Raw genomic sequence first — 18,931 nt, 5'->3', positions numbered from 1 at the left:
CCTGACTTCCAATTCTATTATTCCATGGAAATAGGACTTACAGTCTCCATGACAATCCACTGCTTAGCTGTAAGGTTTTAGTGATGATACAGTTCCATGAAGCCCTCACAGAAAGTCATAGAAACATGGACTTAATCTATGAGATGAGACTGAAGAGAAAGCCTGAAGAGAAGGGCTGGACTGCTGGGGGCATGGAATTCCCCTTCTTCATAGGCAGATGAAATGAGACAGAGGAGTTAAGAGTTTATCATTATCTGAAAGCCTAATTAGGTCATTGGTGAGGACAGAATATTAAAAAATAAATCCCATCAGCTAAAGACCTGTGGGATTTAATTCCCTTATTCCTGCTCCATAGCCTTAGAATAAATGAAGTCTTTTCCTGGTTACAAAAATGATGTTAAAAAATGATTGATTGTCCTAATGAGGAAAGAGAACAGCTGCCTGAACAGCAGATGTAAGTTTTATAATCATTTCCTCTTCATTGGTTTTCTCCCTAACAACCTGGCACTGATGATAGTATTTAAGAAGGAGAATGTGTGATGGGCAGAGGCCTGGAATGATCAGGAAGCTTAGGCAAAGAGGAAATGGTTGGCCCAAGTCCCTTGTGATCATCTGCCTTTCTAACAAACCCAAAGTTAAGGCTGTTCTTCAGGTTAAAGATGACACAACCAGAGTTTTTGGCAACACAAATACCCAGAATTGAGGGCCAGACATGGTTGAAAAGCTACCAACAGATACCACATGTACTTAAATCTGCTCTAGCTTCACTAAGGCCCCAGAGTAAACCATCATTTAGAGATAAACATCCCCACCAGGGGACACTTAGAAGAAAGTCTGTAAAAAAACAGAAATACGATAACATAGGCAGCAGAGTGTGGTGGTTAGGAGCATGGACCCTGGCGGCAAACTCTGCATGCAAATCCTGACTCTACCACTTACCGGCTATGTGACCATGGGCAAGTTTCTTAATCTCTCTGTACCTCACTTTCTAGCTGTTACTGTGAGCAACATTTTTAACCTCTCTGTGCTGCAGTTTCCTAATCTATAAAATCATGATGATAATAAAACCTATTTCATGGGGTTATTGAGGGGAATAAATAAGTGAATGCTTGTAAAGCATTCAGAACAGTGCTCTAGATATAGCAAGTCTACTTATATGTTTCCTCAGTAACATAAATGGACTGCCATTGGCAAAACTGTGAATCAGCTAAGTCTTTTGTGATTCAGCAATTTTAGTTTTCTATGTCCTCCAAGTTCTAGGACATCTTTATTTGTCCCTTCATCTGAGTGGCATGGGGTCACCACCCCACTGTCCTTTTATTCTACACAAATATTCCACACAAATCTCAGGAGGGTCTAAAAACCCTAATTTATGATGAAATGCTACTGACTATTAAGCTTCATCATGTTGTTCCTCTCAGCCTTAAATCAAGAGGCTCATGTGGCATTTCAGGTACTGGCCAGAAGTGGTGGACTTCTTGGTACCACTTGGTGCCCATTTTGAAAACCAGTTCTGTATGGACCCTCCTGGTTCCCCTCACCACCGCTCAGAAATCCTGAGCCTGCAGTCGCCCCAGTTGGGACCCTCAACTGATACCACCACATCTTGTTCAAGTTCTCCTGAAACTGTACCCTCAAAGCAGTCATCTGTTCAGCCTATGGTCATAACCATTGTTGGTTCTGGGAAACTTAGACCAGACCTGCTTGGTAATACTCTTGTCCACATATCAGAGGAGCTGTCCCAAATTTTGGTTTGTTTGGTTCAAGTAGGTATAATTATTCCCTAATATTAAAGAGCAAAATCTCTTTTAGTTTTCAAAGCATTTGTTTTCATTTCTTTTAGTCTCACAATAGCTTCATTTTGCAGGTGGGAATGATCAGGCTTGGTTGCACATACTAGGAAACCTATCTTAACGTGGCTTAAATATAGGAAGATAATTGCCCCAAATAAAAGAGTAGTCCAATGGCAGGGCAGTGATCTGCTCTGGTTCTATCAAGGCTCTGACTTCTTTTTTTTTATTTTTAAATCATGTTTATTCTATTACAGCTGTCTCAATTTTCCCCCCTTGGCCATCCCCCACCCATCCCACCCTGCCCCCTGCTCCCACAGCCAATTCCCACTCTGTTGTCCATGTCCATGGGTCATTCATACATGTTCTTTGTTTAGTCTCTTCTACTTCTTTCTACCAGTGTCTTCCTTCCCTATCCCCTTGGGTCACTTTCAGTCTGCTCCATGTTTCCATGCCTGTGGTTTGTTTTGTTCATTAGTTTATTTTGTTGGATAGGTTCCACTTAAAGGTGAGATCATATGGTATTTGTCTTTCACCAACTGGCTTATTTCACTTAGCATAATATTCTCTAGTTTCATCCATGTTATCACAAAAAGTAGGAGTTCCTTCTTTCTTTTTTTTCTAAATTCAGATTGATTTTATTTATTTTTTATATGTCAAAATCCATTATAAAACATTAAAAATTTAAATCCATTATAAAGTCTCAGCAATTAAAACAATATGACACCAGCACAGAAATAATCAAGTACATCAATGAAATAAAAAGAGCATTCTAAAAACAAACATATATATCTGTTTAACAACATATGATTAAAATGATTATTTCAAAACAATGAGGAAAAAAGGCTTATTCAATAAATAAGGTGCATGGACCACTATCACTTGAAATAAAACAAATATAGAGCTCTATTTCACTCATTCTACAAAAAATATTTAGGTGAGTTAAAAATCAATATGTAAAATCTAAGGAGTTTTAGGACAAAATACAAAATAACATTTTTCTTACCCTGAAGTAACATATTCAAATCCAGAAGCTATAAAGTAAAATATTGATAATATGACTACATTAAACATTTAAGACTATATAGTCATATACATATAAAAAAGACAATAAAAATAAAATTAAAAAAAGAGTTAAAAGACAAGTAATAAAATAGGAAAGTATTTGCAACATATCTAAAAAAGAGTTAATTGTTTGTTTGTTTTTAGGGAAAGAATTCTACAAACATTTAATCAAAAAATGGATAAAGAATACCAACAAGTGGTGAGAGAGAAAAAGATGGCGGAGGAGTGAAAGGGAGTCACGCTGACCTCCTCCCAAAACCAAACTGGAATTGCAACTAAATAATGGAGTAATCACCTGGAAAGCAGTGGAGCGATAGTGGGAGAGGAGCCTGGGTGCCGCGGACAGCGGATTCGACTCTCACACATCCCAACGGGTGAGAATTGCGGTGGAGGCTCGAGAGGGTGGGCTGGGTGCGCACGGGCACTGGCACCAGAGGGACATTGAAACGGCCAGTTAGCGTCCCCCCGGGAAGAACGGGGTCTGAATCATAAACAGGAACCCCTAAACTACAGCAGCTAAAACCAAGAAAATACAGACAAAACGCAACCTCAAAAAGCTTAGGGGCACTCTCTGCCAGAGACAAGTGGCTGGGGATGCAAAAAGACATTTAAAGGGCCAACGCAAAAGTTGCAGCGGCAGCCACCCTCCTTGATCGCTGGGTACAGGCGGCAGCAGGGTGGGCTGGTGCCTGGGAAAAGACTGGTGAGGAAAACTTTGTGAAGAGAACTGACACTGCGGCCGGTGGAGCCCGGGTGATAACGCACTTCCCACTCTGCAGCTACCATCTCGCTCAGGCATAAGGGAATCAATTAACCTGCCTTTTGAACGCTCCGCACACAGCTTGTGCGCCTGTGACCTGCGGGGCTGAGTGCAGACTGTCTGGGAGAGCCTTGAGGAGAGACTGGAGACAGTGGCGTTGGGGAAAGAACGGGAGGAGGAACCGGGGAGTCCCGACTCCCTCCCCGTTCGGTAGTCTCCATTGTGGGCTGGAAAGGCGCGACCCCAAAGAGGCAGAAGCGGGGCGCGCATGAACCAGACTGCCTGCGATTGAAACGCAGTCCGCACAGGGGTTGGATCCTCGGCCGAAGGGGTCACAGAACTGCCCAGAGGCCCCTGAGGGGAGACTAGAAACAGAGGCATTGGGGAAAGAACGGGAGGAGGAACCGGGGAGTCCTGACTCCTTCTCCTTGCCGAAGTCTCCATTGCGCGGGAAGAGGCCACACCCCCAAAGAGCCAAAAGCCGAAAAGCACACATAGACACCCCCAAAACACCCAGAGCAGGCGCGCACACTTGCGCCGAGTGACTGGCGAGGGTTGGCGAGCGTGTGTGTGACCCACGCGGGCTGGCGAACGCTTGCACCTGCCGGCAAGGCCTCACACAGACTGGCACCCATACGGCCTGCGAGGGATTGCACAGAGGGGCAAGGGCAGGCATAAACTGATCTACCCGCCGCGATTGCGGAGCAGCCCACAAAATAAGTAGAGCTGCCCAGAGTCCCTGGAGGAGAGACCAGAAACAGGATTAACCGGAGAGCTGATTTCCTCCCATTTCCGTAGTCCCCATTTGGCGAGGGCAAGCAACGCACCCAAAGAGCCAAAAGCGGGGAAAACACACAATAGAAGACTCTAAACTGACCAGTGCCGCGAAGCTCGCGTGCCAGGGAGGCCAGATGAGCACGGGAGGTCGCGAATAAGCCCCCTGGTCTGGGGCAAACACATGCGAGCCCAGGCAGGTGGGGGATCCTGCCGCGCTGGGAACGCGCTCAAGGAGCTCTCGTGAGAGCGCAAAGAGATCCCAAAAAATAGCCCAGCCCTGACCCAAGGGGTCACAGAGCTGCTCCAAGCAGGAGTCAGACACAGGCATTAGACTCCTGAAAGGCTCAAACAAACAACCCAAGGCCCTATAGGGTCAACAACTGACATCATCAGAGGCAAGCCCAGAAAGAAAAGTAAAGGACAAAAATACTTAACAGACTCTCACAAAAATGGGAAGAAAAAGAAGTTCTCCCCAAATGAGTGGAAAAGGGGACTCCCCACAGAGAGAGCTCAATGAAATAGAGGCAAGGGAACTATCAGATATGGAATTTAAAACAATGGTTCTAAGGAAGCTCAATGAGCTCAGCCAGCTCAAAGAGAACTATGAGAAACTGCAGAGAAACTATCAGGATCTTACAGCAAACTATATCAGCCTGGAAAAGGACATAGAAACTATCAAGAGGACACAAGAGGATATGAAGAATACCATTTGTGAATTGAAGAACGCAGTAGAAGGAATCCAAAGCAGGCTGGATGAAGCTGAGGATCGAATCAGTGAGATGGAGGACAAGGTAGAAAAAAGCTCCCAGAAAGAGAAAGAAATGGAAAAACGACTCAAAAAGAATGAAGAAGCATTTAGGGAAATGCAGGACAACCTGAAACGCAATAATATCCGTATAATAGGGATACCAGAAGGAGAAGAAGAGGAGCAAGGGATAGAGAACCTCCTCGAAAAAGTAATGATGGAAAATTTCCCTAATTTGAGGAGAGAAAGGCTCTCATGGATCCAGGAGGCACAGAGGACCCCACTCAAGAAGGACCCAAGGAGGTCCACTCCAAGACACATCATCATTAAAATGGCAAATGTCAAAGACAAAGAGAGAATCCTGAAGGCAGCAAGGGAGAAGGAGAAAGGAACATACAAGGGGGCCCCGATATGCCTAGGAGCTGACTTCTCAACAGAAACACTCCAAGCCAGAAGGGAATGGCAACAAATATTCCAAGCCATGAAAAGCAAGGGCCTACAGCCAAGGCTGCTCTACCCAGCTAGGCTCTCCATTAAAATAGAAGGAGAAATACAGAGTTTCCCAGACAAAAGAAAGCTAAAAGAATACATCTCTACCAAACCAGCACTCCAAGATATGCTAAGGGGACTGGTTTAAGCAGATGAAGGAAAAGAATGAGACAGAGAGGAACACAAGTACAAAGAGAAAAGATGAGTAAGTTTCTATCAGTAATATCTCTCAATGTGAATGGACTAAATGCCCCAATCAAAAGACACAGGGTAGCTGAATGGATAAGAAAACATGACCCACACATATGCTGCCTACAAGAGACCCACCTCAGAGCAAAAGACCTACACAGATTGAAAGTAAAGGGATGGAAAATAATATTCCAAGCAAATGGGCATGAGAAAAAGGCTGGCGTTGCCATACTTGTATCAGACAAAGTAGATTTCAAAACAAAGGCCATAAAGAGAGACCCAGAGGGGCACTCTATCATACTTAAAGGAAGAATCTATCAAGAAGACATCAACATTGTAAACTTATATGCTCCCAATATAGGAGCCCCCAAGTTTATAAGGAAATTGTGGGATGACTTCAAAAAAGATATAGATAGCAACACACTGATAGTAGGGGATTTCAACACCCCACTGTCCAAAATGGACAGATCTTCCAAACAAAACATTAATAAACATATCGTGGTGCTGAATGAAACACTGAATCAAAGAGACTTAACTGACATATATAGAACCTTACATCCCAAAGAAGAAAAATACACATTCTTTTCAAATGCTCATGGCAGTTTTTCAAAGATAGACCACATGATAGGACACAAAGCAAGCCTCAGTAAATTCAGGAAAATTGAAATAATACCAAACTTTTTCTCAGACCACAAGGCCTTGAAACTCGAAATCAACCTCAAAGAGAAACTTCAAAAACTTGGAAACTCATGGAGACTGAACAGTACACTATTAAACAATGAATGGGTCAATAATGAGATAAGAGAAGAAATCAAAAAATTTCTGGAAACAAATGAAAATGAACAGACAACTGTCCAAAACCTATGGGACACAGCAAAGGCGGTCCTGAGAGGGAAGTTCATAGCAATACAGGCTTACCTTAAAAAGATAGAAACATTTCAAATAAAAGACCTAACACTACAACTTGAAGAACTGGAGAAACAACAACAAATAAATCCCAGAGCAAGGAGAAGGAAGGAAATAGTCAAGATGAGAGCAGAACTGAATGACATAGAGATGAAAAGAACAATTCAGAGGATCAACCAATCCAGAAGCTGGTTCTTTGAAAATATTCATAAAGTGGACAAACCTTTAAGCAGACTCATCAAGAAAAAAAGGGAGAGGACCCAAATTAATAATATCAGAAATGAAAGAGGAGAAATAACAACTGATACCACAGAAATACAAATGATCATCAGAAACTATTATGAACAATTATATGCCAAGAAATTTGAAAATCTTGATGAAATGGACAAATTTTTAGAAAAGTATAATCTTCCAACACTGAAGGAGGAAGAAACAGAAAGCTTGAACAGACTGATAACAGTTGGGGAAATTGAAGCAGTAATCAAGAAACTCCCAGCACACAAAAGTCCAGGGCCAGACGGTTTCCCAGGAGAATTTTACAAAACATTTAAGGAAGAGCTAACCCCTGTCCTTCTCAGACTATTCCAAAAAATCCAAGAGGAGGGAAGACTCCCAGGCTCCTTCTATGAGGCCAGCATCACCCTGATCCCAAAACCAGATAAAGACCCTACAAAGAAAGAAAACTACAGGCCAATTTCGCTGATGAACATAGATGCTAAAATCCTCAAGAAAATATTGGCAAACCGCATCCAGCAATACATTCAAAAGATTATCCATCACGATCAAGTGGGATTCATCCCAGGGATGCAGGGATGGTTCAATATACGCAAATCAGTAAACGTGATACACCACATAAATCAAAGAAAAGACAAAAACCACATGATCATCTCGATAGATGCAGAAAAAGCATTTGACAAGGTACAGCACCCATTTATGATCAAAACACTCAGGAAAATGGGAATCAATGGGGCATTCCTCAACATAATAAAGGCCATATATGAAAAACCTACAGCCAATATCATACTCAACGGGCAAAAACTGAAAGCTTTCCCACTAAGATCGGGAACACGACAAGGATGTCCGCTCTCACCGCTTCTTTTCAACATCGTATTGGAAGTCCTAGCCACAGCGGTCAGACAAGAGAAAGAGATAAAAGGCATCCAAATAGGAAAGGAGTAAGTAAAACTATCATTGTTTGCAGATGACATGATAGCGTACATAGAGAACCCTGTAGACTCTACCAAAAAACTCCTCCACCTAATAAGTGAATTTGGCAAAACAGCAGGATACAAAGTCAACATTCAGAAATCAAAGGCGTTTTTGTACACCAGCAATGCAATAGGAGAAGAAGAAATCAGGAAAAATATACCATTCGATATAGCACGAAAAAAGATAAAGTACCTAGGGATAAATTTAACCAAAGACACAAAAGACCTGTATGCAGAAAACTATACAACATTGAAAAAAGAAATTAAGGAAGACACAAATAAATGGAAGCATATACCGTGCACATGGATTGGAAGAATTAATATCCTTAAAATGTCCATACTACCAAAAGCAATTTATAGATTCAACGCAATCCCTATTAAGATACCAATGACGTATTTCACAGAAATAGAACAGACATTTCAAAAATTTATATGGAACCATAAACGACCTCGAATAGCTGCAGCAATTTTGAGAAAGAAACACAAAGTAGGAGGGATCACAATACCGGACATCAAACTCTACTACAAAGCCACTATAGTCAAAACAATCTGGTACTGGCACAAGAACAGACCCATAGACCAGTGGAACAGAATAGAAAGCCCAGAAATAAGCCCAGATCTCTATGGACATCTAATATTTGACAAAGTGGGCAGAAGCATAAAATGGAGCAATAACAGCCTCTTCAACAAATGGTGTTGGGAGAGCTGGATGGCTACATGCAAAAAATTGAAATTGGATCATCAGCTGACACCATACACAAAAATAAACTCAAGATGGATAAAAGACTTAAATATAAGTCGCAACACCATCAAAGTCCTAGAGGAGAACATTGGCAGGAAACTCTCAGATATCCCACGCAGCAATTTTTTCACTGATATGTCTCCTAAAGCAAGGGACATAAAGGAAAGAATAAACAAGTGGGACCTCATCAAAATAAGAAGCTTCTGCACGGCAAAAGAAAACATCAGCAAAATGAAAAGGGAGCCAACCATTTGGGAAAATATATTTGCTAATGATACATCAGATAGAGGTTTGATCTCCAAGATATACAAAGAACTCACTCGACTTGACTCCAAGAAGACAAACGATCCAATCAAAAAATGGGCAAAGGACCTGGGCAGATGCTTTTCTAAGGAGGAGATATAGAGGGCCCAGAGGCATTTGAAAGGATGCTCTGCATCACTAACCATTAGAGAAATGCAGATCAAAACCACCATGAGGTACCACCTCACACCGGTCAGAATGGCCATCATAAACAGATCCACAAACAACAGGTGCTGGCGAGGCTGTGGAGAAAAGCGAACTCTAGTCCACTGTTGGTGGGAATGCAGACTGGTGCAGCCACTATGGAAAGCAGTGTGGAATTTCCTCAGAAAGCTGAAAATGGAACTGCCTTTTGATCCAGCGATTCCCCTGCTGGGACTATACCCTGAGAACACCAAAACGCCAATACAAAAGAACCTATGCACCCCAATGTTCATAGCAGCACAATTTACAGTAGCCAAGTGTTGGAAGCAACCTCAATGCCCATCAGTAGATGATTGGATCAAAAAGTAATGGTACATATACACAATGGAATACTGCGCAGCAGAAAGAAAAAAAGAAGTACTACACTTCGCAACAGCATGGATGGAACTGGAGAGCATCATGCTAAGCGAAATAAGCCAGGGGGCGAAAGACAAATACCATATGATCTCACCTATAAGCGGAACCTAACCAACAATGCAAAGAAGCAAGGCAAATATGACCAGCAACACTGAAAGGAAAAGAAATCAACAGAGACAAGAGGGAAGGGGGGGGGCAGGGAAAGGGAAGGGAAGGGGAAAGTCAAGGAACATATAGCAAGGACTCATGGACAAAACCAAAGGGGAAGAGCTGAGGGAGGGAAGGTGGGAGGGGGCAAGGGAAAGGGGGGGGGAAGGCAGAGACAAATGTATATAAAAAGTAAATAAATTAATTAAAAAAAATAAAATAAAAAAAAATAAAAAAAATAAAAAAAAAGAATACCAACAAGTGACTTAAAGCTTTTTAAAAATAATAGAAATACGCAAGAAATATACAAAAACAGGTTTAGTTTCAACAAATAACACTTAATTTAGTTAGTTTCAATAAAGTAACACTTAAAATAACACATCATTGTCACAATCAGATTAATAAGTATTATTATTAATATCAAGTATTGTTGACTGTGAAAGGAACTGGGTGTTAATAGGCTCTTTTCCTTCATCTTAGAGCAGTCCCTTTAGCATATCTTGCAGTGCTGGTTTGGTGGAGATGTATTCTTTTAGCCTTCTTTTGTCTGGGAAACCCCTTATTTTGCCTTGCATTTTAATTGAGAGCCTTACTGGATAGAGCAGTTTTGGTTGCAGGCCTTTGCTTTTCATGACTTGGAATATCTCTTCCCATTCCCTTCTTGCTTGGAGTGTTTCTGTGAAGTCAGCTGCTAGCCATATTGGGGCTCCCTGATAAGTTACTACCTCTTTGTCCCTTGCTTCCTTTAGGATTCTCTCTTTGTCTTTGATAGTTGCCGTTTTAATGATGGTGTGTCTTGGAGTGGGCTTCATTGGGTTTCTCTGGAATGGGACCCTCTGTTCTTCCTGGACTTGTGTGACAGTTTCTCTCCTCCAATTAGGGAAGTTTTCCATCATTACTTTTTCAAGCAGGTTCTCTGTCCCTTTCTCCTCTTCTCCTTCTGGTATCCTTATTATAAGATAGCGGTACATTTCGGGTTGTCCTGCTATTTCCTACCTGCCTCTTCACTCTTTTTGAGTCTTTTTTCATTTTCTTGCTCTTTCTGGGAGCTTTTTTCTACCTTATCCTTCAGCTCACTGATTCAATCCTCTGCTTCATCTAGCCTGCTTTTGATTCCTTCTACTGTGTTCTTCAATTCAGAAATGGTATTCTTCATTTCCTCTTGCCTCTTATCGATAGTTTCTATGTCCATTTTCATGCTGATATAGTTTGCAGCAAGTTACTCGTTTCCCTGTAGTTTTTCTTAATTCTCTCTGAGCTCACTGAGCTCATTGACCTTCCTTAGAACCGTTGTTTTGAACACAATATTTGATAGTTTACTGCCACTCTTTCATTCAGTTCTCCTTCTGGGGATTCCTCCTTTCCCTTTGACTGGGGGATGTTTCTTTGTCTTCCCATTATTTGTGAGACTCGTCAGCTTCTGCTTCTTAAATTGATCTATCTTGATTTCCTGACTTTGTGGCGTGAACTTCTATGGTAGGAGACTGCTGTTTTTTCTTTCTGGATCTTCCTCTGGTGATGTCAGATGTTCACCCTGTCTGACCTCAGACAGTCTGTTCGAGACTTCCCGGAATCTCCTGTCTGTTGCTGTCTCCTTCAGCTGTTAATCTAGTCACTCTGCACTCAGTAGGCCACCTTAGACACCACAGGGCAGGGCATAGTCCCTCCTGTGGGTGGGGCTATTGGGTCCTCTCATGCTGCTGCCACTCAGGGGAGTGTTCTGCCTGAGCAAGATGGCTGTTGCTGCATGGGGGATGAGTCAGCACTGGGATCCCTCCGGCTAGTCTCTCCGTTCTCTACCAAAGCCTCCATCTCCAGTCTCTCCTAAGGCATCTCCAGACCACTCTGGCCTCACCTTTGCCAGAGACCAGGGTAAGTGGCTGCAAATAAAAATTAATGCGTTGGCCCTTTAAATGGCTCTTTGCGTCTCCAGCCACCTGTCTCTGTCAGAGAGCAACCCTGATGCTTTTCTCAGCTGGCTGTTATCTGTGTACTTTTTGGGCTCTGGTGCTGTAGGCTGGAGATCCCTGTTTATGGTTTAGACTCCGCTCTTCTCAGGGGGATCCAACTGGCCGTTTCAATATCCTTCTGGTGCTGCTGTCTGTGGGTACCCCGCCCACCCTCTCAAGTCTCTACCGTATTCTTTACCAATTAGGTTGTGCTAAAACTGATTCTTCTATCTGTCTGAGGTTATAAGGCTCCTCTTTTGCTACTGTTCAGTTGTTTGTTCCAGGTGGTGTCTCCACAATTTAGTTGTAATTCCAGGTTGTTCCTGGGAAGAGGTCAGTGTAACTTCAACTCACTCCTCCGCCATATTGATTCTCTGGTATTTCAAGACTCTGACTCCTTTTCTCCTGAGAATCTCTCAGCTTTTCTCCTCCATGTGGTGACTTGATTTCAGGCTGGTATAAGGTGCTGCAGCACACCCAGGGCTTAGATACACACCTGAAAACAGCTAAGAAAGACAGGAACCATGTCTTCTAGTGGCTCTCTTTTAATAAGTACCCCCAAGATATCCTCTTGGGTTTCATTGGTCTGAATTTGGTCATACACCAACCCCTTAATTATATTTAGCCCTGGATAAGCCTCAAAGCTGGGACAATGCCATGTGCTAACCAGCTTATGTTTGGGATTCTGAGGCAATCATTGTCAATGGGGTCTTTCTGAAAAAAAGTCCAGCCATTGTTAATATAATGAGAATGTTTTATGTGACAATGATGTAACCTGGCCACCAAGGAGAGTGAACTGGAATGCACATGCATGAACAATGACCACTTCACTGTACTAGTCAGTGAGGGCAGTAGACGCCATTGAGTGGACATGTATACTCTGCAGCCATCACATTGAAAATGACTGAGAAAGTAGAGCAATGAATCTGCATCCAATTTTGCATTAAGCTTGAACAGTCCTTTGTGGAAACTATTCGGATGATTCAGAAGGCCGCAGCTATGGCAACTGGTGATTGGCTGTTTTATCATGATAATGTGCCTGCTCATGCATCATGTCTCATGCAGAGTTTTCTGAGGAAACATCAAATTACCCAGGTGACTCAGCCCCCCTGCAGCCCAGATTTGGCACTCTGTGACTTCTGGCTTTCCCCAAAACTAAAATCACCTTTGAAAGAGAAGAGATTTCAGACTGTTGATGAGATTCAGAAAAATATGACAGTGTAGCTGATGGTGACTGGGAGAACTGTGTGAGGTCCCATGTTGGAAGGGGACTGAGGCGTCATTGTCCTATGCACAATGTTTGTTCTATCTTGTATCTTCTTCAATAAGTGTCTTTATTTTGTATATTACATGGCTGGATATCTTCTAGACAGACGTCGTAGTTATATTTAACTACGTCCCAATTAGTCCATCAGTGGTATTGGGGATAGGTCAACTTCCTTTCACAGTGGGGTGGGGTGGGGGAAGACAGCTAAACAAAAGTCTGTGGTATTGTCAAGAAGTGAGCATTGTCAGGATGCTGGATAGGTAACTGAGCAATCAGCCTCTATGCAAGCCTCCATTGATTCTTGCCTCCTGATATTCGTAGCTCTCCCCAGCCCCCTCCCTCCATTGAATAGGGCCTACCTATGTCACCAATAGGATATTGCAGAAGTGACAGTGTGTATCCTAAAAGGTATTGGAGCCTCTGCCTTGAATCACTCTCTCTGGGGGAAGCCAGCCACAACACCATAAGGACACCCCTGGAGCTCTGTGCAGGGGCTCAAAGAGAGAGAAACAGGCCTATAGACAACAGCCTGTGCCAATTTGCTGTCCATGAGTGTGATCCACCTTAGAAATGAGTCCTGATTCCTTCCTGGTCAAGCCAACCTCCTAATCCAGTCTCATGACTGACCCTGAGCCAGGACCACCTAGCTAAGTTGCCCCTGAATTCCTGACCTTCAGAACACTGGGAGAGATAATAAATGATTCTTGTTTTAAGCCATTAAGCTTTGGAGTGATTAGTTACACAGCATCACACTACTGAAATAGTGATCTTCAACGGACACTGTACTGATTTTTTTTAGAACCAAAGGGCTTCCCTCCTGTCTTTCCTTTTCTTTCTAAAAAATTCAAAGTTAAATGAGTGCTTCCTAAAGAATTCCCTACTTTTACTCTCCCTTGCTTCTACTACTTCATTGAGTAAGCAGTGAGTAACCAAAAATGATTTCTGAGGCATTTCACCAGAGGTCTTCAAAAATAAAACTTCCACCTTGTGCCAAAAACAAGACTGGTGTGGAAAGCACTGAACTTGGAAGTTGCCTAACTTAGGGACAGTCCTTAATGCAGACAGGCTCCACCAAGTAGGAAAAAAGATGTTCAACTTCACAAATAATCAAGATAGAATTTCCTTGTGGAAATATGGCAAAGCTAACAAGGATTATAACATTTCATTTGTTTTTTCCAGATTATAAAGATAAAAATGTTTTACTATAGAAAACGTAGGGATAAACACTGAAAAGAATAAAGAAGAAATTAGAAATCACCCAGAATCTCACTACAGAAACTATTAATGTTTCTTCACTATTTTCCCCCATGCATTTCACTATAAAATTGTGATATGAAACATGCAGTTTTATACCCTGCTTTTTCCATTATGTTCTGAGCATTTTCTCATGTGGTTGAATAAAAAAAACATGTTCTTTCATGGATGCTTAAGGTTTTATTAAATAAATATGCCATCCTCCAGATTATTTCCAATTTTTTTCTATTACATACAAGGCTGGGGGGGGCAGTCCTTGCACATTTATCACTACCCGCTTTATGGATTTGTATCTCCTTAGTGTAATTCCTAGAAGTAGAATTATTGGGTCAAGTTTGCTTTCTAAAGCCATTGATCTGTGTTGGCAACTTGCCCTTCAGGAAGTCTTACCAATTTATAGTGTTTGAAGAAGACTATGAGACTCTTCATGTCACTCTACATGTATCTAAACAGAGGAATAAAATTTTTAAATTATAATTTCTTAATAATCAATTTGAAAGGTGAAAATAGTATCTTAATTTGCATTCATTTATTAGTTATAATTTTAACATTCTCTTACACATTTATTAACCATTTGTATTCTTCTTTTGTGAACTGTTTATCACAACATCACCTACTTTTCCATTACAATTTCATCTTTTAAAAGAAACTGATTTTAAAAATATCTAGATCAATAATATTAAATATAGTGCAGATGTTTTCATTGCTTGCTCAGTTGCCTTTTAACTTTATTTGTGGTGTTTATAGATTATCACGTTGATTTCTTTCTCTGCTGTTGTATTTTGAAAGTTTATTACCATGTCAATATGATTTAAGCATTTGTTTTTAAACTTGTGTTCCTCTTTTAATCATTAACCCATCAAGGATTTATGTTGTGGTATGGTGTGAGGTAAGAATCTAACTTTTGGGCTATTTCTCTTTCTGAGTTAGTCAACCAGTTGATCTGGGAGAGTTTAATAACCCTTTATTTCACCACTGATTAGTATGGTAACCTTAGTTACATGCCAGATTCTTATGTATATGTGTCTAGCATGGTTGACTATAGCTTTAGGCAGTGTACATTTACATAGAGATAGGGTCTCACTTCTTTTAATATTCAAAGTATTAACAAGGACTGACCAGACTCCACTGGACTCCATGTACTCTCCAACAGCAGAAACAGAAATGGTGATCAGCCAGTGAGGGAGCTGGAACCTGCAGTTCTCTGTACGGAGAGGCTGGATTAAGCTCCTGGGCTTCCTGGACTATTTAGTTTGGAGTTGTTACAGGAGAAAGGTACTGTGTATCTCACTAAACTCGGACAAGGGGAGTAGGAAAGGGAAGAATAATGTGCACTAGTCATGATTCCAAGATAACAAAGTCTCATTTGAAAACTTTAAAGGAAGTGGAGTCTTCCTAACAATCCTTGTGACAGAATCTGCAGTGCCTGCTGAAAAATTGAAGAAGGTGATTCAATAAACATGTTATTTCAGTAGTAAGTTTTTAATGTGGGTGACTCAGCATTATTTAGGAAGCAAGCACCTTTTAAAACTTGTACTATATTAGTTAGGGAAGTTCTAGCTATGTAACAAGTATACCCCAAATTTTACTGGTTGAACACAATAGAATTTATTTCTTGTTCTGCTAACAGTCCATGGCAGCTCCTGGTCAGCAGTAAGTGTTTTGTGCAGTCACTCAGGGACACAGGCCCCTTCCACCTTGTGTCTCTGATGTCCCCTAGGACATCATATTCCACTGCTCAATCCTTTGCATCCAGCTAGCAGCCAAGAGAATGAAAAGAAGGTGGAAAAGGCATCCCTGTTTCCTAACACCTGGACTCAAAAGGAGCACACATCACTTCTGCAAAAACTAGCCATATGGATCCACCTAGATGCTGGAAATATAGTACCTGGCTGAGAAGCCATTTCTTCACAACAATTCTATATCATGGAAGGAATGCATTCATTTTATTGTACAGTTAGCTGTCTCTAGCACATTTACTAACAAAGAAAAATTTCAGATATGTAATTCATGGGCTTGATGAGGCATTGGTATAACAGAGTTCCTCAATCTCAGCACTATTAACATTTTGAATTAAATAGTTCTTTGTGGTATGGGCCTGTCCTGTGCATTTAAATATGTTTAGCAGCATCTCTGGTCTCTACTCACTAGATGTCAGTAGCATCCTCCTAGTTGTTACTATTTTCTATTCATTGCCTTGTTCTTTGTTTCTTTGCTTGACCTTCTGCTCCCCCGCCCCCCGGCTTTCACTGAACATTTTATAAGATTTTATTTTTCTCTCTTATCTTAGCATATTATACTTATTAATTATAATTCTTATTCTAACTTTTATTTAGTGATTGCTCTTGAATGTTTTTATTGTTCAGTTACAGTTGTCCCCATTTCCCCCCATTACTCTCCCCTGCCCTACCCACCCCCACCTCCCACCTTCAATCCTCCCCCCACCGTTCTTTGTCCGTGGGTCCTTTGTACATGTTCCTTGATGACCCTTCCCCTTCCCTTCTGCTCTAGAGTATTTAATATACATTTACAACTATTCCAAGACCACTTTCAAATAACATTATTCTCCTTCATGAGTAGTACAGGTAACCTTATAACAGAGTATTCCTAATCCTTTCCTCCCATCCCTTACAACATTGCTGTCATTCATTTCTTTTTATCTATAAGATACATTTGCTGAATACATTACTGCTATTGTTATTTTGGACAGATTGTTATCTGTTAGGTCAATTAACAATTAGAAAAATAAAATACTTTATTTTACCTTTACTTATTCCTTCTTAATACTCTTCCTTTCTTTATGAAGTTCTGACCTATATAATTTTCCTTCTTTCTGAAGAAATTTTTAAAACATATCTTGCAATACTGGGGTATTGGCAAACAATTCCCTCAATTTCTCTTTGTCTTAGAAAGTCTTTATTTCTCCTTCACCTTTGAAGGATAACTTTACTGGTTAAAGAATTGTAGGTTAGAGTCACAGACCTGGCACTCACTGCTACTAGAACATGAGCCTCCCTGAACAGCATGAGCTTCAGCACCTACTCCAGCTTCTCCACAAACTATGGTACCCTCGGCTCCATGCAGTTGCCCAGCCACCAGGCCTAGCCGGCCAGCAGAACAACAGCATCTATGCAGGCACCAGAGGCTCGGGTTCCCAGATCTCTGTGTCCCACTCCACTGGATGTATAGGGTGGCTAGGGATCTGGGGGCCTGGCTGCGGGGATGACTGGGAGTCTGGAAGATAGAGGGGGCATCCAGAGCAAGAAGAAGACTATGCAATGCCTGAGTGACCCCCTGGCCTCCTACCTGGAGACGGTGAGAAGCCTAGATTCTGATAATCAGAAACTGGAGAGCAAAATCTGGAAATACCTGGAGAAGAAGGGACCCCAGGTCAGAGACTGGGAGCATTATTTCAAGACCATTGAAGACCCAAGGGCTCATATCTTTGCAAGTTCTGTGGACAATGCCCACATTGTTCTGAAGATTGACAATGCCCGTCTTGCTGCTAATGACTTCAGAGTCAACTATGAGATGGAGCTGGCCATGTGCCAGTTTGTGGAGAATGACATCAATGAGCTCTGAAAGGTCATTGAAGATACTAATATTGTTTGGCTGCAGGTGGAGAGAGAGATTGAAGCTTTCAAGGAGGAATGGCTTTTCATGAGGGAAAATCACAATGAGGAAGTAAGTGATCTACAAAACCAGATTGCCACCTCTGGGTTGACTATGGAGTTGGATGCCCCCAAATCTCAGGACTTCAGCAAGATCATGGTGGGCATCTGGGCCCAGTATGATGAGCTGGCTCAAAGAACAGGGAGGAGCTAGACAAGAATTAGTTCCAGGAGATTGAGGAGAACACCACAGTGGTCACCTTGCAGACTGCTGAGATAGCAGCTGCTGAGATGACACTCATAGAGCTGAGATGTACAGCCCAAGTCCTTGGAGAAAGATCTAGACTTGATGAGAAATCTGAAGTCCAGCTTAGACAGCATCCTGAGGGAGGTGGAGATGCACTATGCCAGGCAAATGGAACAGCTCAATGGGATCCTGTTGCACGTGGAGTCAGAGATGGCCCAGAGCTGGGCAGAGAGGCAGTGCCAGGCCCAGTGGTACAAGACCCTGCTGAATATCAAGGTCAATGTACAGGCTGAGATTACCACATACCACTGCCTGCTGGAAGTAGGGGAGGATTTAGATTATGCCTTGGTTGTGCCTTGGATAGCAGCATCTCCATATAATCCATCCTAAAGACCACCACCTGCAGAATTGTGGGTGGCAAAGTGGTGTCTGAGATGGACAACACCAAAGTTCTGAGGTGATAAGGTAGCAGAAGTGAGGCACTCCTTTCAGGGCAGGAAGCCAAAAAAAAATTCAGAGATCACTGAACAAACAAAACAAAACAAAACAAAACAAAAAAAACAAAAAAGGATTGTAGGTTAGTTTCTTTCCCTTTCAACACTTTAGTTTTTTAATCTTTTTTTGTTGTTCAAATACATTTGTCTCCACCTTCCCGCATCAACACTTTAAATATTTCACTTCACTCTCTTCTTGCTTGCACGATTTCTGAATAGAAGTCTGATGTAATTCTTATCTTTCCTTCTCTGTAAGTAAGGTGTTTTCTTCTTTGTCTTCTGTCAATATTTTCTCCATGTCTTTGATTTTTTGCTGTGTAAATATGATAGGCTTAGGTATACATTTTTTAAATATTTACTGGGCTTGGTGTTCTCTGAGCTTCCTGGATGGGTGGTTTGGTATCTGTCATTAATTTTGGAACATTTT

General features: G+C 41.7%; 1 pseudogene; it reads left to right on the top strand.

Annotated features, from left to right (window-relative positions):
* Positions 1–889: 889 nt before the first annotated feature.
* On the top strand, positions 890–18,471 carry LOC129076852 (keratin, type I cytoskeletal 18-like; annotated as a pseudogene).
* The last annotated feature ends 460 nt before the right edge of the window (positions 18,472–18,931 follow it).

This window comes from Pteronotus mesoamericanus, unplaced genomic scaffold (assembly GCF_021234165.1).
Source record: "Pteronotus mesoamericanus isolate MK-2021 breed Mesoamerican mustached bat unplaced genomic scaffold, CSHL_Meso_final contig_65, whole genome shotgun sequence".
Lineage (NCBI taxonomy): Eukaryota > Metazoa > Chordata > Mammalia > Chiroptera > Mormoopidae > Pteronotus > Pteronotus mesoamericanus.
The sequence above is the reverse complement of the archived record's forward strand: the minus strand, read 5'-3'. Positions and strand labels throughout refer to the sequence as shown.